The 25,297-nt window shown below is 35.4% G+C and overlaps 1 non-coding gene and 1 pseudogene across 1 annotated transcript; one reads left to right on the top strand and one right to left on the bottom strand.

Annotated features, from left to right (window-relative positions):
* LOC140507965 (large ribosomal subunit protein uL30-like) overlaps nucleotides 1–25,297 on the bottom strand; it is an 85,879-nt pseudogene that overhangs the window by 2,489 nt on the left and 58,093 nt on the right.
* Nucleotides 8,129–8,236, top strand: LOC140509339 (U6 spliceosomal RNA). Its single transcript, XR_011968669.1, has one exon. It is a non-coding gene; the product is annotated as a U6 spliceosomal RNA (small nuclear RNA).

Raw genomic sequence — 25,297 nt, 5'->3', positions numbered from 1 at the left:
AGTGCCATGAAGTTGGTGGGTTATGTTGGTCATACAGGGCTGGAGGGGTTAGTAGCAAATGCAATGTGAAACAAAATACCCTCTTCCTTGTATTTTATAAATGCTATAAAATACTCTGAGAGCTCTAGCAATGAAGTTATGGAAGTCTTATAAATAACAGTTATTTCATTCCTATTTCCTATATTACTTTGAGAGTTGCCACCCCAGTAATGACCCAAACCTTACAGTTTGGAAAATGATCACTTTATGGTATTCCATTTGCTTTCCCATCCAGTTGCCTTCAAAGAATCATTAATTTTTTTTCCAATGTGTACTTCATGGTATTTTAAAAAAAATTTTCTCTATAGCAGATTCATTTAAAAGACCGATTTTTCTCACCTCTCCCTTCCTTTTATTGACTCATTATGATTACTTTGTTCAGTCACTAAACTTTTCTGTGCCTCAGTTTCCACATCTGTAGAAGGAGGAAGTTTGGGCTAAATGAACTCTGCCCCCTTCCAGTTATTAATCTGGGATCCTAAAAATGTTCCTGAGAGAGAGCTTGGCATGGTGAATAGTGTGCTGGCCTTAAGAGTCAGGGAACTCTGGAATTAAGTCCTGTCTCTGACACATACTATGTATGTGATCTTCATCAAGTGTCTTAACTTTTAAGTGCTTAGCCAGTTGTTCAGTCTCCATTGGTGGAGGGAATTTCCATGATAGGACTTCTCTAAACCCATAAAATCAGTCTGGGACCAAAAAACCAAAATAAGCAAAAATAGAATAGTATTAATTTCTTGAAAATGTTTTATTATTTTGGTATTTTTTCTGGACATTAAATTAAATTTAATATATTAATCACCCTCACATTTGCTAGGATAAGTTGCAAGACTGGTTTGCTATAGAGATATGAAAACTGGAGGAAATAGAAAAATATATTTTCTAATGGTGTTTATACAATGAATCTGCTGTACTCATGACTTTTGTTTTTATTTCAACACCTTAAGATGTTCAGTTATTTGTGTGAATAGTATCACATCATAGCCGTTAACAAATAGTTTTTCCATCTTTTTTACCTGTGATTTTCCTAGGATTGTAGCTTTGCCTCTGGTTTAAAAGACTAAGGACCTGCACTGACAGTTTGAATAGTTCCCACATGTTTTTTGTGCCTCCAGCTCTTAATGGACTTCAAGATCACAAGTCTGATAAATAATTCATTCTTGAGCCATTTTTATTGCTGCACCATTTTTCATATTTTGATGTGCTGTGGTGGCTGTGTCAAGTTGGAGTCTGCTTTAGATTACATTTAATTAAGCTTTCTAACTTTGTCGTTTGTGGCTGCCTCACTTTATACTATGCAATGATTCTTGGGTAGAACAGGGAGGTAGAATCTGTACTTCCCAAAACAAAATCTAGATATTTCCAAATTAAAATGTAAACTGTTTAAAGAATTGAACTAATGTAATTATGAACCAGATAACAAAGAAAAAATGCAATTGTTATCTAGTTAACAAAAAAAAAGGCTTTTTATTTTATAAAAATAGGATAGTAAGATTTTCTTTTTCACCTAAAAGAGGGTCACCTGTTATAGCCTAGGAAGAGAATCAGACTTGGAGGCAGCAGCTGAATTGGTTTTAAATCTAGTTTCCAAGTCTTACTCCTCTGCATAACAGTGTGTAAACAAGTAATACAGTTCTTGGAGCTTCAGTTTTCTCAGATATAAAATGGGGATGATAATATCTACCATGCCTTAGTTATGAGGATGACAGGACAAAACACTATGTCTAAAGCACTATGAGAACCTAAAAGAAGGTTATATAAATGTTAGCAATTATCATTACAAAGAAGGCAGAGTGAGTCTTTTAATTACTCACGTGAGGGAAAGTACCACAAGAAAATAAAACTCTTTTAATACAAAGATATTTATTTTAGTAACAGTTGATTTAGACAGAAATAAATTATTGCAGGATCTCTTCAAAGTCTTGGTGCTGTTTTAGATTATTAAAGCTGATTAAGCACTAAGACTTTTGAGACACTTTTATGTTCTCTTATCAGTCCCACTTACCAGGTATTGAAATATTCTGAAGTATTATAATTTAAGAAGTTTTAAGCTTCCAGATTTGCCTATATTTAAAAGGAAATTTCAACTAAAATAATTTATCTATCACTTTTTTGTAAGTGATTGTAAAATTGTAAGATGATTAGTTAAATTATTAGGGGTTATTATGATAAAACTAATTTATTTGGGTATATTTTTGGCATTGCTTTGCTTAGAAAACTGAATCTCCTTACCAGTGCAAACACTTTTTGATGACAGAGGAGTTGTCTGGGTGTAGATGGGTGGGGATGGGGGTCTGTATGGAGATTAGTTTCTTTGTCCAAGAATGCTTTGTCAGTCACGTCCTCCATTGGAGTAGCCCCTCATTAGAATCAGTTCACCTCTTGTTACAACATTCATTCTTTCATTAATTTGTAAGTAATCTGAGTTGATTTCTGCCTGTTGGGGAACATCCACTCTCCAGCATTTAGGCCTCCCCCCTGACAAGGTTTTCCTTGGGCTTCTGAAAGACAGCCACTAACCTCATTTTATTATTTGCTAGCCATAATTAATATATTTGTTATTACTCAGAAATTATGCCGCTCAGACTTTTCATCCATAAACAACATCCTGTATTTAATGTTTTATAAGCTCCTTAATACACATTGCAGAACGGAGTAATAATTAAAGAAGTACTTTCTATACTATCAGTATAATTGAAAGTGGTAGCACAAAAGCTGGAATTTAAAATATCTTTGTTGTATTTTCACCATAAATATTTCCCTAACTGACTAATTATGATTAAACTAAAGGGCATTGATATCCTTCATAAAGAGACTTGTGTTACATAAAATTAATAATAATGCCAGCATTTAAATAGTGCTTTAAAATTTGCAAACAGAGTTTAAAATATCTCATTTTATTCTCACAATAATATTGGGAGGTAGGAATTGTTATTCTTGTTATTTTACTGACAGAAAACTGAAATAGACAAAGGACAAGAAACTTGTCCAAAGAGTCCCCTAGGAAGTGTTTGAAGCTGGGTTTGAACTCAGGTCTTCCTGATTTCAGTTCTGATGTTCTAATCAACAATTATTTGTTTGATACTTATACTGTAGGAGTCTCAAAGACATCTAAGATAAAAATCCTTGTCATCAAGGAGTTTATACTGTAGATCCCAGATTACAGAATCACAGAATATTACAACTGGATAGTTAGTCATCAATTGACAATATTTAGTTATTAAGTTAATTATTAAGTACTTACTATGCTCCAGACACTACATTAATACTAGGGATACAAAAAAATAGACAAAAACCTAGTCCCTGTCCAATGAAGCTCACATTTTAATGGAAGAGATAACTGGTTATTATTATTTTTATTATCAGTATTATAAATTGTATATATAAGATAACGGATACCTAGGTGGCACAAGGAATAGAGTGTTGGTCCAGGAGTCAGGAAGGCCTGAGTTCAAATGTGACCTAAGGCACTTATTAACTGTGTGACCCTAGGCAACTCACTTAACCTTATTTGACTCAGTTTCATCATCTATAAAATGATCTGGAGAAGGAGACAGCAAACCACTCTAATACCTTTGCTGGTAAAAGCCCAAATGGGGTTATGAAGAGTCAGACATGACTGAAGTGACTGAACAAAAATAACCATACTACACATATGTATACATGATTACGTATATATGTATATATCTATACACCTACATACATGTACATATGTACATACATAATATATACATATACATACACGCACAAAGTGTGAGTGGAAGATAACCTCAAGAGAAGGAGTGAGGAACCTGGAAAGTCCTCCTGCTGAAAGTAAGATTTGAGCCAAGTCTGGAAGGAAACCAGGGAAGCCAGGAGGTAGAGGGAGAACATTTCAACCAGAGAAAAGATGCTCAGATTAGAGATTGACTGTCAGTCTGAAAGGACCAGCAAGAAAGCCAGTGCAGAGAAGTTTACTGATTTTACATGAGATATTAGAAATGAGAAAAAAAAAGAATAAATCTTTTTGAGTTATCATAAAAATATCAAATAAATGCAAAAACCCAGAGGGAGAGTGTTTTGGAATTTTATTGCTTTTGGACTATCTCAATATTCTTTATATAACCATTTGTCTCAGAATTACATAGAGCTGGAAGGAAAATAAAGATAATTGTGGTCTAGACAAGATGGTCTAACCAAGTCATGGTCATGACCCCATGTGGGGTTTTCTTGGCAAAGATACTAGAGTAGCTTGCCATTTCCTTCTCATATTACATACGAGAAAATTGAGGCAAACAGAGTTAAAGGACTTACCCAGTGTCACACAATTTGAAAGTGTCTGAGATGAAACTGGAACTCAGGAACATGAGTCTTCCTGCCTCCAGCCCTGGCACTCTAACCACTGCACCACCTAGTTGCCCAAATGAGAAGGTATCTATGTCTAAAAGATTCAGGATGAGGGGTTCAAGTCTCTCTTCTGATACATACCAGCTGTGTGATTCTGGGTCACACTTATCTTTTCTCTGCCTCAGGAAACTAGGATGCTAAGGTACAGAACAACTGCCAACTTTTCATCACTAGATGGGGTTTTCTGTGCCAGTAATTTTTTATACCAAAATAAATGCAGGTGTAGTTCATATACACATATACACACACAAGATAATTGGTGATATAAGGCAGTATGGGATAAACTAAATAAATGTTATAGAAAATAAATATAAAAGGAATATGGGGAAGGAAAAGGTGATTGTTAGCTCCGGTGATCAGATATAAAATCAAGAAGGTTGATTCTTGAAGAATGGTGTAGCAGTGGTGTATGTAGAAGAATGGTGGATGTAAAGGGAATGAAGGGAGATGGCATTTCAGGAGAGAGGAAAAGGATATGCAAAGGCAAAGAGGCAGGAATGTGTACGTCCTTCCCTCATTTAAATCCAATTCACTTGCATGTCAAGGCATCACCTCTTTGATATCACAATCCTCTCCACGATCATAGGACAGATAGCAATAAAATGTAGGAGATAAAATTGAAAAGTGTAGTTGAAGCTGACTGTAGAAGGTGAGCCAGGCAAAGAATTTGGATTTGATCATGAAATCATTGGGTGATCATTGATAGTTTTCAAAAATGAGTTATAAAAGCATTATTTCAGAAGATTATACTGATGGGAGCATGTAGAAGAGATTGAAGAGAGGAGATGCTGGAGATACAAAGACCAGTTAATGTTAACATCTGGTTTCAAGACACTACATTAGCATGGCAATAGTAGGAATGGACAGAAAGGGATGGATATGACAGCAATTTGCAAAGGAAAGATTGGAAAGAAGCAGCCATAGGACAGTAGATGTTAGGGAAAAGTAGGGAGGTAGCATCTTTTTGAGATTTTGAGCCAAGATGATAGAAACACTTGTAGAACTATTAATGGAAATAGAGAAAAAAAGGGTGGTGATGGAGAATAGATCATGTAGGGAGCATTTTGATAAGTTCAGTTTTAAATGTGTTGCATTTGAGATGGCAGCAGAATATCAGTGTGAAAATGTCTGAGAAATCATTGGAGATGTGACTGGAGCTCAGAAAAGAGGTCAGAGTATAAATAGATTGGGATAAATAGGCTTGGGTATCATCATTACAGAACGGAGAGTGGAAACCATGGGAGTGAATGAGCTCTCCAAGGAAACAGACATAGAAGGAAAAAAAGAAAGAAACTAAAGATAACATCTCCTAGGGAGAGACAGGATAGACAGAGAGAATAGAAGGTCATTAAGGAAACCGAGCACTAGCAGGAAACCAAAAGAAAAGGAGACAGTAAAAATCCAAACCACATTTGTTATTTCCATTTAAGAACAAATGAACAAATAACCAATCTAAATGCTCACAGGATTCCATTCTTTGGTTGTCTTGGAAATTGATTTTGTTTTTGTTTTTTCCTCTCCAAAATGGACTTTTAGTATGTTTTCAGAAATTCCCAAAGCCCGAAGAGCTTTTTTTTCTTTCTGAAACAGATTACCCAAACATGAAAAGGAGAAATGTTAGCAAAAAGTGGAGCATTTTCTAGGGAACTGATGATCGATAGCAAATGAATGTAATAACCCAAATGGAAGTTCAGGGATAAACAGATTCAATATCTGATCTGTAATAATGTGCAGTTATAGAATGAATGAATAACAATTTAGCATCCTTATGGTTTTCATTCTTTAGCATTTTATAATTTTACTTCAAGCCTCATGAGGCACAATCCTAAAATATCTTTCTCCAAAATCATTAATTCAACCAATATTATTTAGCACCTGCCAATTGTATGGAAGGCACCATATTAATGCCTGCTAAGTGAAGCATAAACTCTCAGTTCAGACTTCAAGGCCCTCCACAATCCATTCTCACACCACTTATCTTCTCATGCACTCTTCTTGTTTTCTATATTCCAGTCAAACTGTGCTACTCTTTGTCCCTTATTTTCCTGAACTTCTCTGTCTTTTTGCCTTCGTCTATTCCACCAACCTTGCCTGGAACATATTTCTTCCCTCCTCACCTATTGAAATCTCTCCCTTCCTTGAGGCCCAAATAAAAGCCATCACAAAACTTTCTCTGATAATCTCTCCCTCCTCAAATCTCCCACAAGGCTTTGCCTGGACCCATTCTGATTTAAAAGCAAATGAAAAACAAACCCATCTAATTGTTCATTTTGGTTGTTTTGGAAATTAACTTTGCTTTTGCTTGCACTCATTGTAAAGTTTTCTTTTTTTTTTTTTATCATAGTGCTTAGGATCATATGGTCATCAGGCACAACCCTCATTTGCTCTTCTCCCACCAAGGGACTATAACCTTCTTGAGGGCAAGGTAAGAATTTTACCTTTCTTTGTATGCCTGGTTACCTAACTTCAGGCCCTTCATGTTGTAGGCCCTTAATAAATCTTCACTGAATTGAATACTCTGATGATGCATTGGAGAGCAAATTCTTTGACAACGTTGGCTTCTAACGAGTTGCTCAATATAATGCATTGGGTGAATATAAGTGCAAAAAAATGACAGTCCAGAAGACATTGCTTGCACAAAGCAATCCATTTTGGGAATCTTTTTGGCTCTGTGGATGAAAATTATGATTCTTTATTCTTGCATAGATAGTAGGGTATTGTTTTTTGTTTGTTTATAGTCTTAGTTTATAGCCATTGTATTCAGCAAATAAAAATGGTAAAAGATATAATAATTTAGAGTCAACCAGTTCTTTACCAAGACACTGAAAAATTTAAAACCATAAAGACTAATTGATTTTATACAAAATGGACAAGACAGGAAGACATTAATTGGGATGCGCTATGAAATGCCGCAATGAATAACAATAATAGAGTGTTCCAAAAAGAGAAAATATATTGAACACCCATTTTCCTTTTAGCCATTAAACTCTTGTGGGTGGTGATTTTGTTGTCATTGCTACAAAATTCTGAAATGCTTAATGTGGGTAAATATTCTTCCAAAGTGCTGCCATGAAGTCTAAGCAAAGAAAAGGAAGTATACAACAAGGACTCATTTCTCCAATGACAAGGAATTTTCCAGAAAATTGAAGCTTACTTCATTAACGTATACTAAGACAACTATAACAGCAGAAGTAGTAGCAGCAACAAAAGCAAACACAATAACTATTTTGTTTTGATGAAATTCATTCTAAAATGTGTCACACTTTTCCCATAGTCTTGAATGAAGATTACTGAAGTTGGTCTTTTAATGACAACTTAGAAACATGACTATAGACCATCAGTAGAGACAGAGCGTAGCTTGTGCATTGTATAGCATAAATGGAGACAGGATAGACATCATTAGCCTCTTTTCTTTCTATCCTTTTCCAAGGGAAGCTTTCATTCTTGCCAGAAGGGGAAGTAGGGAATTGGAGCTAGAGGCCACTTTTGGACCTCTCAGAGAGAGGGGGTATCAGGCTAGAATTATATCTATCTGCTTCCTTAAATATTGTTAGTCTACAAGATATGTTCAGGTCTGAGCTAAGTTTTGTTCATTTTGACATTATTGGGAGAAGAAAGACCCCAAGGTCTGACCCTTTCATATTTAATACCTATTCCAGGTTGAACACACATAGTCAATAGCGAAGAAGAATTACAGGTGGCAGTACTTGCTTCAACATCACATATCCTAAAACTGGAATGATACAGAGGAGATTAACATGGCCCTTGTACAAGGATGACACAGATCATGTACTAGGGAATAAAAAACCTCACCATTCATTTCAGAAAGGCAGAAATAATAAATGCATCCTTTACAGATTATGATGTAATAAAAATTACTTGTAATAAAAGACCATGAAAAGATAGAATAAAAACTAATTGGAAACTAATTCTAAAGAATGAGTGGGTCAAAGAACAGATAACTGAAACAATAACTTCATCCAAGAGAATTACAATATGAGACAGCACACCAAAACCTATGGCATGCATCCAAAGCAGCTCTTCAGGGAAATTTTGTATCTCTAAATGCTTACATGAATAAAATAGAGAAAGAGGAGATCGATGAATTGGGCATGCAATTAAAAAAAGCTAGAAAAAGAACAAATTAAAAATCCTCAATTAAACACCAAGTTAGAAACTTTGAAAATCAAAGGAGAGATTAATAAAATTTAAATTAAGGAAACTGTTGAACTAATAAATAACATTAAGAGCTAGTTTTGTGAAAAAAATCAATAAAATTGGTAAATCTTTGGTTAATTTGATTTTGTAAGAAAGAAAGAAAACCAAACTACCAGTAGCAAAAGTGAGAAAGGTGAATTCACCACCAATGAAGAGAAAATTAAAAAAAAATTAGGAGTTTTTTGGCCAACTGTATGCCAATAAATCTGACAATTTACATGAAATGGGTGAACATTTATAAAAAATAAATTGCTCAGATTAACAGAAGGGAAAATAAAAAAAAAACTTAAATAGCCTCATTTCAGAAAAAAAAATTGAACAAGTCATCAAAGAACTCCCTAAGAAAAGATCTCCAAGTCCAGGTGAATTTCCAAGTGAATTCTATCAAACATTTAAAGAACAATTCATTCCAAAACTATATAAACTATTTGGAAAAATAGGTGAAAAAAGAGTCCTATCAAATTACTTTTATGATACAAATAAGGTGCTGACACTTAAATCAGGAAGAACCAAAATAGAGAAAGAAAATTATAGATCAATTTCTCTAATGAATTTAGATATAAAAATTTTAAATACAATATTAGCAAAGAGATCAGAACAACTTATCATGAGGGTAATACCCTATGAACAGGTGGGATTTATATAAGGAATGCAGAGCTAATTCAATATTAGGAAAACTATTAGCATGTCAAAAAAAAAATTAACAGAAATCATATGATTATCTCAATAGATGCTGAAAAAACTTTTGACCAAATATAACACAAATTCCTATTAAAAATACTAAAGAGCATGGGAATCAATGGAGTTTTCCTTAATTTGTAGATGATATGATGGTATACTTAGAGAATCCTAGAGAACCAACTAAAAAATTACTTGAAATAAAAACTTTAGCAAAAGTTTCAGGATATAAATAAACTCACATGAATCATAGGCATTTCCATGTATTACTAACAAAGTCCAGTAACAAGAGATAGAAAGAGAAATTCCATTTAAAGTTACTGTAGACATTATAAAATATTTGGGAGTCTACCTGCCAAGACAAATCCAGGAACTATACTAACACAATTACAAACACTTTTCACACAAATAAAGTCAGATCTAAATAATTAAAAAAATATCAGTTGCTCATGGGTAGACCAAACTAATATAATAAAAATGACAATTCTACCTTAATCAATTTACTTATTCAGAGTCATAGCAATCAAACTACCAAAAATTGTTTTATAGAGCTAGAAAAAATCATAAGAAAATTTATCTGGAAGAATAAAAGGCCTGGAATATCAAGGGAATTAATGAAAAGAAATGCAGAGAAGGCGACCTAGCCCTACCAGATCTAAAACTGTATTATAAGGCAGCAAGCATCAAAACTGCTTGGTACTGGCTAAGAAATAGAAGAGTAGATCAGAGGAATAGGTTAGGTACATAAGATACAGTAGTCAATGACTATAGTCATCTCCTGTTTGATAAAACCAAAGATTCCAGCTTCTGGGCTAAGAACTCACTATCTGACAAAACTGGTGGGAAAACTGGAAAATAGTATCACAGAAACTAGACATAGAGTAGCATCTTACAACATATACCAAAATAAAGTCAAAAGGGTACACAATTTAGATATAAAAGTTGATAGTAGTTTACCTGTCCAATCTATAGAGAAGTGAAGAATTTATGATCAAACAAGGGTTAGAGAACATTATGAAATGTGAAGTGGATAATTTTGATTACATTAAATTAAAAAAAAGAATTTCATGAACAAAGCCAGTGCAACCAAGATTAGAAGGGAAACAGAAAGCTGGGAAACAATTTTTACAACCAATGTCTCTGATAAATTCCTCATTTCTAAAATATATAGAGAACTAAGTCAAATTTATAAGAATACAAGCCATTCTCCAACTGATAAATGGTCAAAGTATATTAACAGGCAGTTTTCAGATTAAGAAATTAAAGCTATCTATAGTTATGTAAAATGTCTCTAAATTATTATTGATTAGAGAAAAGCAAATTTAAAAAACTCTGAGTTGCCACCTATCAGATTGACTAGCATGACAAAGCAGGAAAATTATAAATACTGGAGAAGATGTGGGAAAATTGGAACACCAATGCATTGTTGGTGGAGTTGTGAACTAATCCTACAATTCTGGAGAGTAATTTGGAACTATGCCCAAAGGGTTATAAAACTGTGCATACCCTTTGATCCAACAAAACCACTTGTAGGTCTGTATACCAAAGAGATCATTAAAATGAGAAAAGGACCCACACATATGAAAATATTTATAGTACCTCTTTTTGTGGTAGACAAGAACTAGTAATTGAAATATCCATCAATTGGGTAATGACTGAACAAGTTGTAGTATATGAATATAATGGAATATTATTGTTCCATAAGAAATGATGAAGGGGCAGACTTCAGAAAAACCTGGAAAGACTTATCTGAACTAATGCTGAGTGAAGTGAGCAGAACCAGGAGAACATTGTACACATGTTCATTGTAACAGTAACATTGTGCAACGACCATCTTTGATATACTTAGCTCTTCTCAGCAATGCAATGATCCAGGGCATTTCCAAAAAGTTCATGACAGAAAATGCTATCCACATACAGAGAAAGAAGTATGGACTCTGAATGCAGATTGAAGCATACTGTTTTCTCTCTCTCTTTTTTTTTGTTTCATCTTTCTTGTGGTTTTTCTGTTTTGTTCTAACTCTTCTTTACAACATGACTCATAATATTTTTAATATGAATGTATATGGATAGTCCATATCAGATTGCATGCTGTCTTGGGGAAAAGAAAGGGAGAGAGAAAATTTAGAACTCAAAATCTTGTAGAAGTGAATGTTGAAAACTAAAAGTAAATAAACAAAACACTCAAAAATAAATTGTTAGCAAAACAGAAATCAAAGAAGGTATGCATAGGAGGATATGTATGCATACATACAAACACCCATATATACACACAAACATATACATATATGTATATATGTGTATACATATACAGCAAATATATAATAATGACATGACTTGCACTTGACTTTGTTTTGAGTGAGGAAGGGCTGTGCAGGTCACCAGCTTCACTTCTTCTCCAGAGCCATTTGAATTCAGTGACCAGATATTCATCAGGATGACTGGAGATGACTCAGGATGAGGCAATTGGGGTTAAGTAACTTGCCCAATGTCACACAGCTAAGGAGTGTCAAGTGTCTGAGGTGAGATTTGAACTCAGGTTCTCCTGACTCCTGCACTAGTGCTGTATCCACTGCATCACCTAGCTGCCCAAAGGAAATATATAAATGTGTGTGTATATGTGTACAGAGTGAAGGAACTCTTTTATTAGAATTGAAATTACTCAGTTCAACTAAGAGAGAGTCCTTGATTTCACTTAAGAGTTAACTCCCTAAAGTCTCTAATGTAGGAAGTTGGGAATGGGGATATGGTGGAGACTGCCATCTTTCCAGAGTCTCTTACTTCAGCAACTTTAAGTGGTTTCCTTCTTCTGTCTTCTCTTTTGAAAATGGAAGCCAGAAGCACCCAAAATGACTTGAGAGTAGCAAAGAAGACTCAAAACTTGGAGAGTTCCAAAGGGGACTGATCGATTGAGATCTGAAACTCTTTTTCCTCTCACCAATTCTGCTCTACTCCTTACTCAGGGTAGGGGATTCATTTCTACCAATAAGGAAAGAGTCCCATACCATTGGGTCTTCAGATAGCAGTTACATCAGTAATTATATTGTATATATTCCCAGTAAACCCAAGTTAACTGGGCATATTCTGGCCATCCAAATTTACCTTCCTTTAGAGAGGAGAAAGAAGGAGAGGAGGAGATAGACAGGAGAGGAGGAGCTGAGCTACCCAGCTAGCTGGGTCCCCATTCAGGTGGCTGGGTCTATTCACAGATTGTTGTGTTTGTCCTTCATTGCGAAAGAAGACCATGCTATCAGAGAAATGATGACATGACTTGTTTTGATTGAGGGAGGTCTATGCAGGTCACCAGCCTCACTTCTCCAGAGCCATCTGAATATAATGACCAGATATTCATTAGGATGACTGGAGATGACTTAGGATGCACTGGGATTCTTTTTTTTTCCTTCCCTTCCCTTCCCTTCCCTTTCCTTCCCTTCCCTTCCCTTCCCTTCCCTTCCCTTTTTCCAAAACCTTAAACTCTGAAGCTCATACATTGACAACAATAGGCCCCTGCCTAAGGGGGCCGTCTTCTGGACCTTCCTGGCTTAAGAGTGATTATCAATAGTAACTGTTTCTGTTTTTCTTTCAGTCTGATGTCTTTCTTTTTCTTTGCCTCATTAAAGGGGTCACCCCCTTCTTAAACAGGTCTATTCAATGAATGGGCCTTACATCACTCACCCTAGGTGAGTACTTGCACAGACCTTGGCCTAAAGGGACCAAGGTCTCCCAGTGCATCCTGGGCCATCTCCAGTCATCCTGATGAATATCTGGTCACTGAATTCAGATGGTTCTGGAGGAGAAGCGAGGCTCCTGACCTTGTACAGTCCTCCCTCACTCAAAACAAAGTCAAGTGCAAGTCATGTCATCATTTCTCTGATGGCAATGAAGGATGAACACAATAATCTATATATATTCCCTCCAGTTGAAGGGCATTATGGTGCGGAGATACTGCTCTGCTTCTGGAGTTAGAAGGTCCTGGATTTAAGTCCTGCTTTTGATTCATACTTGCTGCGCCACCCTAACCAAATCATTTGCCAATCATTTTGAGTTTTGTCTCACCTTTGGATTTCAATGATTCTGGGAGAGAGAGCGAGAATGACTTTGTGTGACTCTGCCTCACTTAAATCCAATTCATGCCTAAGTCAAGGCATCACCCCATAATGTCATTGGTCCACTTCAAAAACAAAGGACAAACAAGAATATTTAACTTCTCAGTATTTTAGTTGAGTGGTGTTAATCTCAAATATACCTGGAGTCACTAAACCATACATAAGCATCTCTAGTGGCTATGAGTTAAATTAGAAAACCACATATTACCATTATCTATGTTTTATTGCATTTGAATTTATTTTGTTAAATGTTTTCCAATTATGTTTTTATCTAGTTCCAGAGGCACTTGAGAGTGTTGCATGCTTCCTGGTAGTTGACATTTTGGTTCTAGGCAACTTTCTTAGGTACAAGTTGGAGACTAAGTGCATTGGTTGACTGAATTTCCTCACAAGAAATTCCTGATGGTATAGGGTTGTTTACTTGTTTTTATTTCTTTTCTTTTTGTCTTTAATATATTTTTATTTATTTTATTAGATATTTCCAAATTACATTAAAAATTTAACATTCGTTTTTAAAATTTTTGAATTCCAAATTCTTTCTTTCTTTCCCACCCTTTGAGAAGCAGACAATATCATATTGATCACACATGTGAAGTCATGCTAAATGTATTTCCATATGAGGCATGCTGTGAAAATAAATGCAAACACACATATACGAATAAGAAAAATAAAGTAAAAACAGGTATACTTCAATCTACATTCAGAGCTCATCACTTCTCTCTCTGGAGATGGATGACATTTTTGATCATGGTCCTTGGATTGTTTGCTTCTAAATTTAATGGTCCCAGACTACTGTGCTTTTATAATTCTTGCATTTGTTTTTAATAGTTCTTCTTTCTTCTCCATTGATGTCCACCATCACTTTTTTTTTGCTGTCATTGTGGATGCTTCTAGCAATAGTCTCAGAAGCCTTCTTTTCAAATTTGCTACGTGCAGGACAACTGGATAACCAAAATTATTAGAATCGTGTGTAAAATAAGGTGACTTTGATTCATTGGTTCCTGTCATCTATTCTTATAAGTCTAAGTTCTTGCTTTAGACCAGATTTTATTTAGCATGATTTATTATTTCTTTGACACAAGAATAGCTATTCATGTAAGACCTAGGAGAAAGCAGTCATCTAGTAGCAATACAATAGACTTCATCAGAAATAATATTGTAGAGCTGAGACTGTCCTCATTTAACCTAAGGTGACACTGGGTAATTTTTCTTTTAGTAACTGTAAAAGTGATAAATTGAGCATGAATTTTAGATTTATCTTTTAATCAGGATCACCTTGGTGATGTCTGTCTCAATGAAACTAGTAGTTTGTTCTCCAGCTCTGGCTACACGCTTAGGATTTGCCAGCATCTTTGGAGACCCAAGCATTCCATGTGGCCTCAAGGTCATTTCTAACTTCCTCTTCTCCATACCTCCACCTCACATTTCAACCACAGTTTTCTGGTTCTGCACAGTGGTTTATTTTCAGTATGCCGTTCCTTTTATTGACTGTTGTTATAAATGTTTTATTAGCAACTTATTGTTTTTTTCTGTTAAATATAGGCTGAACAGGATTTGCTTTATGAAGTATGGTCTATTTTTATGATGACTTGGGGCCCCAATTATTTTGTAGAAACGCGTTTTAGCACTACAAGAAGAACAAGTCAGCATTAGTAGTTTTTCATGAAGAAGTAAGAGGTGATTATAAGACTAATTTCTGATTAAAAAAAACAAAACTACCTTCCATGAGAAAAGCAAGGAGGGACTTAGCTCTGCTGATGGAGTATTTTAAATGCTTGGATATAACATTAGGGAGAAAAGCCCCATTTTCTTAAATGTTTTCCTTCAAAACTCAAAATGGCCTGAGTTTCAATGTTCTGCCTAATTTTGGGTTTTCTTTTCATATCTCAGAGTTATAAAGGGTATTTATTTCATCCAGGCCAAATGCATCTGGAAGGTAAGACTTAACTTTTGGGTGCTGGAACATCTGTGTTTTGCACGGAGATAGTGGAGGAGACAGGATCTTGGCTGACTCATGACGCAGATTATCGATAAACAAAATGATCCAAATTAAAAGCATGGTGCCAGTATAAGGAAGAAGAGTCATATCTTCAAGGGAATGAGATACGTCAACACATGGGAAGGGGAGCCCAGAACAGCAGTAGAACTATAGAATTTCCAAGATAAGCCAAGAAGTCTAAGAAATGAAGGACAAACTGAACAAGCAGGTATCAGCCTAGTTACTGAAGAATAGTTTAATATAATCAATATATAGCTCTCTCAGAGGATTCTTTTTCTCTACTTTTGCATGAGGTAAACATGAGACCTTCAGTTCCTTAAAGGGGAAGTTTTGTTAAGTGTTGGAACCATTACAATGTCAGATGAAGTAAGAAGAAGTCAGGGCATGGAATTCAACACAGGCTCTATAAATCCTTATTTGCTAACAGATGATGAAATCAGTAAAATAATAGGTATTTATCAGACACTTACTCTGTACCAGCACTGTGCTAAGTGTTGGGGATAGAAACAGAAAGGCAAAAATAATCCTTGACTTCAGAAAAGTCACATTCCAAAGGGGAGGCCCACATAGGTATGTAATAAGATGAGCAGTCAAGGAAAACAATTCCTTAACTCTGGTACAAACTGGAAGAGTGTTGAATATAGAATCAGCGTTCTGGAGTTCAAATCCTGATTCTAGCACTTAGTACCTCTTGAAATTGGGAAATCTGCTTACTCTTTGTAAATCTTTAGTCTTTCTGTCATTCTCTTTCACTCACTCTCCTTCTTGATAGAGACTTGTGGTCTCATTTCAAAGTAAGGCATTTGAACCCATCAGAGGAAACCTAATTCTATCCTGTTTGCAGATATTCTTGTGTGTCTTGTACCTTTACATTCACTAAGATGGTATTAGCCATGCCATCTGGAGACCCAGCTTCCAGAAGACTAGCATATTGAGTTATAGCATATTGAGTTCCTGAAATTGACAATGGGAGATAGTACAAGTATTATTATCTTCACTTTGCACATGTAATTGGGCTCCCAACAAGTCTGGAGTAGTTTGAATACTGCTCTGTGTGTGTGTGTGTGTGTGTGTGTGTGTGTGTGTGTGTGTGTGTCTGTCTGTCTGTCTGTCTGTCTGTCTGTAAGAAGACATTACTGAATTGGTGGAGAAAATGGTGTTCATGGACTCAAAGCCATATACTTATTATAAGACCATTTTTGGAGGTTGGGTAGTACTTCTTCAGGGAAAAGAAGGGAATAAGTTTTTATATAGCCTCATTATATGCTAACTTCTTTATAAATATTATCTCATTTGATCCTACTCTGGGGGGCAGGCGCTGTTGTTTTCTTCATTTTATAGTTGAGTAACCTCAGGCAGACAGAGGTTAAGTGACTTTTCTAGGGTTCCCCAACTAGTAAGTATCTGAGATTATATCTGAACTTGGGTTTTCCTGACTTTCTGACTCTAGACTATGGTACCACCTGGCTACCTCAGAGGGAGAGATAGATACATATGGTTCCAGATACTCTTTTAGGAGAGATACATGGAGAACAAAGTAGCAGACATGTAGGGGAAGCTAGCTTCTTAACATTCCCCTGGTCTTCCTAGAGGTTAGAATTAATCTTTTTGTATGAGATCTGGCCTTCTCTCTTCGTTTGAGCTCAGTTATCTCACACATTCACTTTTGTGTATTTTCTATTATGTTCTAACATATAGAGTTCTCTAATTTCTGTTTAGTATTTTGCTCAGACAAATGCATATATTTGCTCTTTGCTGTTTGTGATAAGTCTTACACCTGTTTTGTAGGAAGGAACTAAGTTGGGCAAGTGTAATTTAAGGGTTTACCTTTGTCTCTCAAGATGGGTCAGTTAAGATTTACTTTCGTAGATCCAAAGATATTTGGTGGGGGTCAGATATATATGCCTAGTCTGATTCCTCCCCTTCTCCCCTTAGAGAGTGGAGAAAAGAATACTCAACCTTGTGGTACTCTTGGGATCCACTTTCATCCATTCCTCCCTCTCACTCCATGCTGGCAGTCAGTATAGGCACCCCTCTTGACTCTCCTTCTTCAGAGAAGTGTGAGCCAAGTCGCAGATCATATCTATCCATGCCACCTATATTTTACATTTCTGTTTTAAGACCACTCATGTGAATGTAGAGTATCTAAGTTACCTACTCGGGATTACATAGTAAGTAGATGTCAGAGTTGATGAACCTAGCTTACCTAATTTATCTAGTTCTTTTTCCATTATACACTGAGTAAGAGGTGATGAGGTGAATCTTGGATAGGACTCCTGAGGGGAAATCTTTCTGTTCTAGGCAGGACAGTAAATCATAAAAGGATAAATGTGAATACTATCCCCATAGAGCTTCATGTATTAATGGGAAGGTAGAGTCAGTTCAAAGGAGAGAAATAACTGAGGGTCACCTAAACAATGAGCAGATTTACTAATTCTACTAACTAAGCTTATTTTCCATATGAGATCACTCTTCCACTATTGTAAACCAGAAGACAGATTTTATTTGAAGATAGATAGTTACCCTCCTACATTAAGGGATGGTATGAGAAGATGGTGAGTCCAGAATCTTTGTCATTTACTCCAGAAACAGTCTGTCTAGTTTTATCTTTGTTGATTCTGATTCCAGTGACATATTGCATTTTGGTATTCTATTCATCCTTGAAACAGACCACAAACAATTTGATGGGGTGAAAGGAAATAGTTTCTCCAGTATGAGAGTCTCAAATGATCAGGAGAAACTGGGAAAGGTCTAAGGCATCTTGAGAGTACTCAATAAATACTAACCAAGAGCAACCACTGTGGCTGACTTAAATTCATTCTGCAAAATGTATTTGAATGCATTTCTCCTTTAGTACTCTGCGTGCCATTGCATATAAAGTATGGGTCTTCTGAAAGGTAAATCTTTAAGTCCAAACATGTTGATATTATCCCATGAAGCTATCTGGTCTGTAAACATCACATCAATTTTCTTTCCATGACAGTTTTATGGTCAAATTGGACAAGAGGAAGAAGAGTTGAAGAAGAGGGGAATGGGAGGTAATGTTGTTCTAAAACCTGAAAGGGTGTTAATTGAAAATGAAGGTATTTTCTATACTACTTGTCATTTTGATCTATCTCTGGATTAAAAAAACCAGATTTTTATTTTAAGCTTCAAAGATTACAAGCAATACAATATTCAATTTCAGCTGCTATGATTGATTAGTCATATTTTCTTCCTTTGCTGTGGTTCGGTGACTAGGATGAAAATTAATGTTATAATAGTTTCATTCTTTGGAATAATAACTTCAGCCTGTTGCATTTTACCTAGTAACACAAGTTTTTCCTTATACTTTTTCAGGATTCCTCAAGCTCTGAGTCATTTAATTTTGCAATATTTGGTCTTCCAAATATTAACTTTTGGGTGCTGGGACATTTATATAGGAAAGGGAAGGAAAGGGAAGGGAAGGAAAAGGAAGGGAAGGGAAGGGAAGGAAAGGGAAGAGAAGGGAAGGGAAATTATCATGGAGAAAGGTGGGCAAAGACCTCCTTCCATATCCAGAACCCTCCCAAAATATATAAACTTTAAGTTCCCTCTCCCCCTTGACAATCCTTTGAGTGAGAAGAACTTTGGAGATGGAATTCTGCAAAGGTTTCATCACACCAGAATCCTGATTGAAACTGTAGGATTGATTTATTTTAGAAAGTTCTATTTATTTGGTACAACCCTTTGCCTTCTCCTTAGCAAATTTCAACCCCACTCCTAAACCCTATTTTTCACTATCTCTACCTGCCAAGATGAAATTTCTGATACATCTCCCAATAACCTAATCTCTATGTACCTCAGTTGTACTCTCCTTGATTCTTATATTTCTCTGTTCACCTTTCTGCTATATCCCCACTGTACTCTATTGCTACAAAACTCCCCTTCATGGACACTTGAACGTCTTAGTACTATTAAAAACCTGGCTATCTCCTCAAAATTTTATCACATCTCATCCTCTATCACTCTTTCCAATGTTTACCATTTCTAAGGCATGGTCACCCATTCTGTTAAAGAGCTCTGCTTTCTTTCCCTTTTTCTTCTCCTTCACTATACTTTTCTAGGATGAGGTAGCCTACTTTGCCTCCTCTTGTGTCCTTTACCTCAATCCCTCTGGTTTCCTCTAGGATGTCACTCTATTGATCATCCCTCTCAGTAATTTTCATTCCTCTACTTCTACTGACTCCTTTCCTACCTTCTATGAAAATTTCTTTTGCTTGGAAACAAAAATATAAAATATAAATCAAACTTTTTTTTTGACTTAGCCTTTTGAAATTTGACTTCTATCACTTATTATTGGAATGTTAGTTCCTTGACAGAAGGGACTGTCTTTTGCCTTTCTTTGCATTCTCAGCATTTAACACAGTGTCTGGCACATAATATACAGCATCTGGTATATAATAAATACTAGTTTACTAGCTAACTAACTGAACAAAATTGTCATCATACACCCTGCCCTTGAGTGACTACAGTTTTAGCTGTCTTCTTATAAAGTCCTGAACTGGATGGAGGATCTTAACTTTCCTTTTTTTTGTTTTTCTTGCATATTGTTGTTCTGGTACCCTTTTATATCTTTGTTGGTGTATTTGTTAGAGAGATGGACTCCTCTAGAATATTTCACACAACTATCTTAAACTGGCAGTCAATTACTATCTTTAGAGGAGAAGAGTTAGACGTAGCAAAGCCTAGTGGAAAGCATAATGGATTTGAAGCTGAGAGACATAGGTTTACATCCTACCTCCTGTAATTGTTGGTGGTACGATCATGGAGATATTATTCAACAGGAAAACCTCAATATTATTTACATAAAGTGGAAATAATAAAACTTTTATGATTTACCTCCTAAGATTGTTAGGAGAAAAGTGCTTTATAAACCTTAAAACATTGTGTAAATGTGAATTATTAAAAGTTTAGCAGTGAAAAAAGTAAAGAGAATCAATAAAACATTGAAAATACGTAGAAGAAAAGATAACTTTTAAAAGGCAGAAAAAATGGGCAATTTGTTACTACTCTGTTAAAATGGATATGAACTTAATATACATTCAAAAACTACATGTAAAACAAGCTCACAATTTCATATACAATCTTCTTTTTTGTATGCTGAAATGTTAATGTCCATTAAGTTGATAAAAGAAAACAATTTGACAGAATTTACCAATGAATGAGAGGAGAAAGAAACAATAATATTCTTAAGGGAGTAACAGAGTGAAAGAATGATGTTTTGCTTTTCACGGTTTTTTTTTAAAGGAAACAAACTTTTTTAGGATAAGAGTGTGTCAGTCCCAAATTACCTAAGAAAGCATAAAACATCCCACTTTTCAATAAAGGGAGCCTAAAACTTGTAAGTGCTCTGAATGGAGATGTGTTAGGGACCTGAGGCCAGTAGGATCTTGGCTCTGTCCAGTTAGAATAGCAGCAAAGTCAACTTCTAGTAACTATGTAGGGAAACAGGGTCTGTTGTACTTTAAGCCTCAGCTGGAGACAGGTAGAATTTGATGACCAGGTGTATGGGGGAGAGGATCGGAACTTGTAAGAGACCTGATCTGATGTCTGATTGGGACTTCTCAGCACCACCACAGGGGACAGAACCAACTCTTGACTGGGGATTGTGCTAGAAGTAGGAAATAAGCCAATGCTAAAAAGAGGCAGAAGCCAGAATTTGATGAATAAGTCAGGGTCTTGTACCAAGTCTCCCATCTAGAACTCTGATGGATTCATAAATCTTGTCCAGCTCATGCAAGAGTGTGGGAAATAAACATTAAGCACAAAAGCACTGCCCCCCCAAAAACCTTCAGTTTTGGAGGTGATTAAGCAACTTCATTATAAAGAAGAAATTATTGGAGAGAAAAATAACATAAGAACCAGGGATCTTCAGACTCACAATTACCTCTTTATTACTAAATCTGAAGAAATTTTCTCATTACTCATTCTCACTGACCTTTTTGCAGTCTTTGACACTGTTGAGTACCCTCTTATTATTCTCTCTCCTCTTTTGGCTTCCAGAGCATGGCTTTGTCTTTATTGTCCAATGTGTTTGGCTACTCTGCCTCAGTTAATTAGATATGGGTATCTCTTAAGGTTTTTTCTTTTTTTTTTCTACCAAACATTTATTTTTATTTATTTATTATTATTATTTTATTTGTTTTCAGTGTTGCATAATCATTACCATGCAACCTAGATTTTTTCTTCCTCTCCCTCCCCCACCTACCTCCCCGAGATGGCATACAATTTTATATGGGTTCTATACATACATTCCTATTAAATACATTTCCACCTTAGTCATGTTGCTTAGAAGAATTAAAATAAATGGGAGAAATCATAAAACAAAGCAAAACATAATACAAAAGAAAAAGATCTGCTACATTCTGCGATTGAATTCCATAGTTCTTTCTCTGGATGTGGAAGGCATTTTGCCTTAAGAGACCATTGGGAATTTTTAAAGTCCTTGCATTGCAATGAAGTTCTAAGTCTACCAGAAAAGATCCTCGCACACTGTGGTTGTTGCTGTGTACAAAGTTCTCCTGGTTCTGCTTCTTTCACTCAACGTCAGTTTATATAAGTCTTTCTAGGCCTCTCTGAAATCTTCCTGTTCAACATTTCTTATAGTACAATAGTATTCCATTACATTTATATGTCACAGTTTATTAGCCATCCTCCAACTGATGGGCATCCCCTTGATTTCCAGTTTTGGGCCACCACAAAGAGAGCTGCTATAAATATTTTTGCACATATGGGACACTTTCCCATTTTTATGATCTCTTGGGAATACAGTCCTACAAGTGGTATTGTTGGGTCAAAGGGTATGCATATTTTTGTAGCCCTTTGGGCATAGTTCCAAATTGCTCTCCAAAATGTTTGGATCAGCTCACAGCTCCACCAACAATGAATTAGTATTTCAACTCTCCCACATCTTCCCCAACATTTATCATCTTCCTGTTTTGTCATGTTAGCCAATCTGATAGGTATGATGTGATACCTCAGAGTTGTTTTGATTTGCATCTCTCTAATCAATAGTGATTTAAAGCATTTTTTCACATGACTACAGATAGCTTTAATTTTGTTCTCTGTAAACTGCCTGTTCATATCCTTTGATCATTTATCAATTCCCTCCTCCAATTTTCTTACAGCATTTTGTACTTACCCTTTTCCCTATTACATTTTATTTTGTGACGTATGACATAGTAACTAGAATGTTGAACTTAGAGTCAGAACAAGCTGAGTTTAATTCTTGCTTTGGACACTTATTAGTTGTGTGGTCACAGGTAAGTCACTTAACCTCTCTGAGACTCAGTGTTCTCACCTCTAAAACTGGGGATAATCAAACATACACTACAGTGTTTTCTGAGCATTGAGATAGTATCTGTAAAATGTTTTGTAAATTTGAAAGCCCCATATAAATGCCAGATTTTATTAACATGCAATATCCCCTCTATTAGATTGTAATTTTCTTGAAGGCAGGGACTATGACATTTTCAGATTTTTTATATTCCTATTTGTTGAGCTTAATAAGTATTTATTGGATTGAATTTATAGAGAACACTTTACATAGCATTCTATGAAATTTTTTATTTGGATTTTTTGTTCTTTCTGTGTGTTAAGGATGGCTCCTGCTACTCATTCTATGCAAACATATAGATGGCAGACCTTTTGCTTTTTCCATTCATTTATTCAACAAATTTTTATTGAGAATATTTAATTGGTAGACCAGCAATTTAACTTCTTTACAATGAGTTCACTTAGGGTAAATAAACATGCCAGAAAGAAAAAAAAAATTTTTTGTGGTTGTAAGGGGATCAGTGATTTCTCCATCCAGATCTCTGTCTTTGACAATCTTATGAACCACTTAGTTATGTCTGTGGGTATATGGAATTAATAATATTTCAAAGAAATTTGCCTTTAAGATATGGATGCCCTTACTAAGACAAAACTGAATAAAAATATCATGTATTTATCCTCTGTTGTATCTGATTAATTTTTTTGGTGAAATTTCAGTTCTTAAATAATTTTCTTGGTATGGACTATGCTTTGCAATCTTTCCATAGTGGAATAGATATTTTAAAAAAATTCTGTGAACAAGACATTCATCCCTTGAAGATCACCTGATGATGTACCTCTCTCAGCTTAATAGATAGTGTTCAGAAAATAGTTTCCATTTGTTATAGGATCTCAAATAAGGGCATATTATATTTCTTTGGGTTATGTAGTTGTTTTTAACCTTATTAACTTTTATTTTAAGTAACACTTAGAGATGTTTGCTGTCATGCCATAACCCAAATATTACAGATTAAAAGTTCACAATGACTTTTTTCTTTTTTTCTTTAAATTAATTTATTTAATTTTAGTTTTCAACATTTGCTTCCATAAGCTTTTGCGTTTTAAATTTTCTCCACTTCTCTCCCTCCCTTGTCCCCTCACCAAGATGGCATGAAGGCTCTACATATACATTCTCACTAAACTGATTTTCACATTAGTCATGTTGTAAAGAAGAACCAGAATGAATGGGAGAAACCATGAGAAAGAACAAACAAAACAAAAGAAAACAAAAAAGAGAGCAAATAGTATGCTTCAATCTGCATTCAGACTCCACATGAGGATGGCATTCTCTATGAATCTTTCGGAGGTGTCTTAGGTCCTTGCATGGCTGAGAAGAGCTAAGTCCATCAAAGTCAGTCACTGTACACTGTTACTGTGGGGGGCTGTTACTGTGTACCATGTTCTCCTGATTTTGATCACTTTGCTCAGCATCAATTCATATAAGTCTTTCCAGATTTTTCTGGAGTCTGTCTGCTCCTCATTCTTATAGCACAGAAGTATTTCATTACATTCATATACTACAACTTGTTCAATCATTCCCCAATTGATGGGCATCCCCCTAATTTCCAATTCTTGGCCCCCATGAAAAGAGCTGCTTTCAATATTTTTGTACTCATGGGTCCCTTTCCATTTCCCAATGACTTTTAAAGACTCATTATTGAGGAAATCATGGAATCTTAGATTTGTAAGAGATTGCAGAAGTCATCCCATCTGACTTCTCATCTAGCAAAGGAGTTTGCTCTGAAACGTTCTCAACAAGTAGCTGTCGTTCCTTTGCTTGAACATTCCCAGTGGGGGAGAGCTCAGTGCCTAATAAGATGGCCTATTTTATTTTTGAACAACTCTACTTGTTAAAAAGTTCTTCCTTCTATTGAGCTAAAATCGCCCTTCTTATAACTTCCACCCATAAGCCCTATTTTTATTCTCTGAATCTACAGAGATTTCTTTTTTACCTTATGGCCCTTTAAATTTTTTGGAAAAAAATGCTATCATGTCCTCTTCTTCATTACATCTTCTCTTCTCTAGGCTAACCAACACTATTTCCTGCAACAATTTTTCAGGTGATATAGTTTTGTGTCTCTCTCACCGTTCTGCTTGTCATTCTACAGATGAACTTCAGTTTGTCAATACTTATCTCTGAGCACAATACTATATATTGGGTCTTACCAGTGCAGGGTATTGTGGAACCACTGCTATGCCTGCCTTGTTGTGAGCACATACTTCAAGACTGCAAAAGGTCAGTGGTTTTGACAGTGTGAATACTTACCATTGGTTTAAAATCATTATCCCTCCATACTTTTGAACCAAGATTCTGAAACATTTTTGTCTTTAGAACTCTGGGATGCTAAAACATTGACAAGCTCAAAGAGCTTTTGTTTATGTGAGTCATACTTGATATTTACTGTATTACAAATTAAAATACACATTTTAAAACATTCATTTATTAATTCATTTAATATAACAAAAATTAACTCAATACATGTTAACATTTTTTATTTTAAAAAACCTACAGTTTCTAAACTTTTAAAAAAAGTTG

The sequence above is a fragment of the Notamacropus eugenii genome, chromosome 5 (genome assembly GCF_028372415.1).
Source record: "Notamacropus eugenii isolate mMacEug1 chromosome 5, mMacEug1.pri_v2, whole genome shotgun sequence".
Lineage (NCBI taxonomy): Eukaryota > Metazoa > Chordata > Mammalia > Diprotodontia > Macropodidae > Notamacropus > Notamacropus eugenii.
Note: the sequence above shows the minus strand (reverse complement) of the source record. Positions and strands in the feature narration are given on the sequence as shown.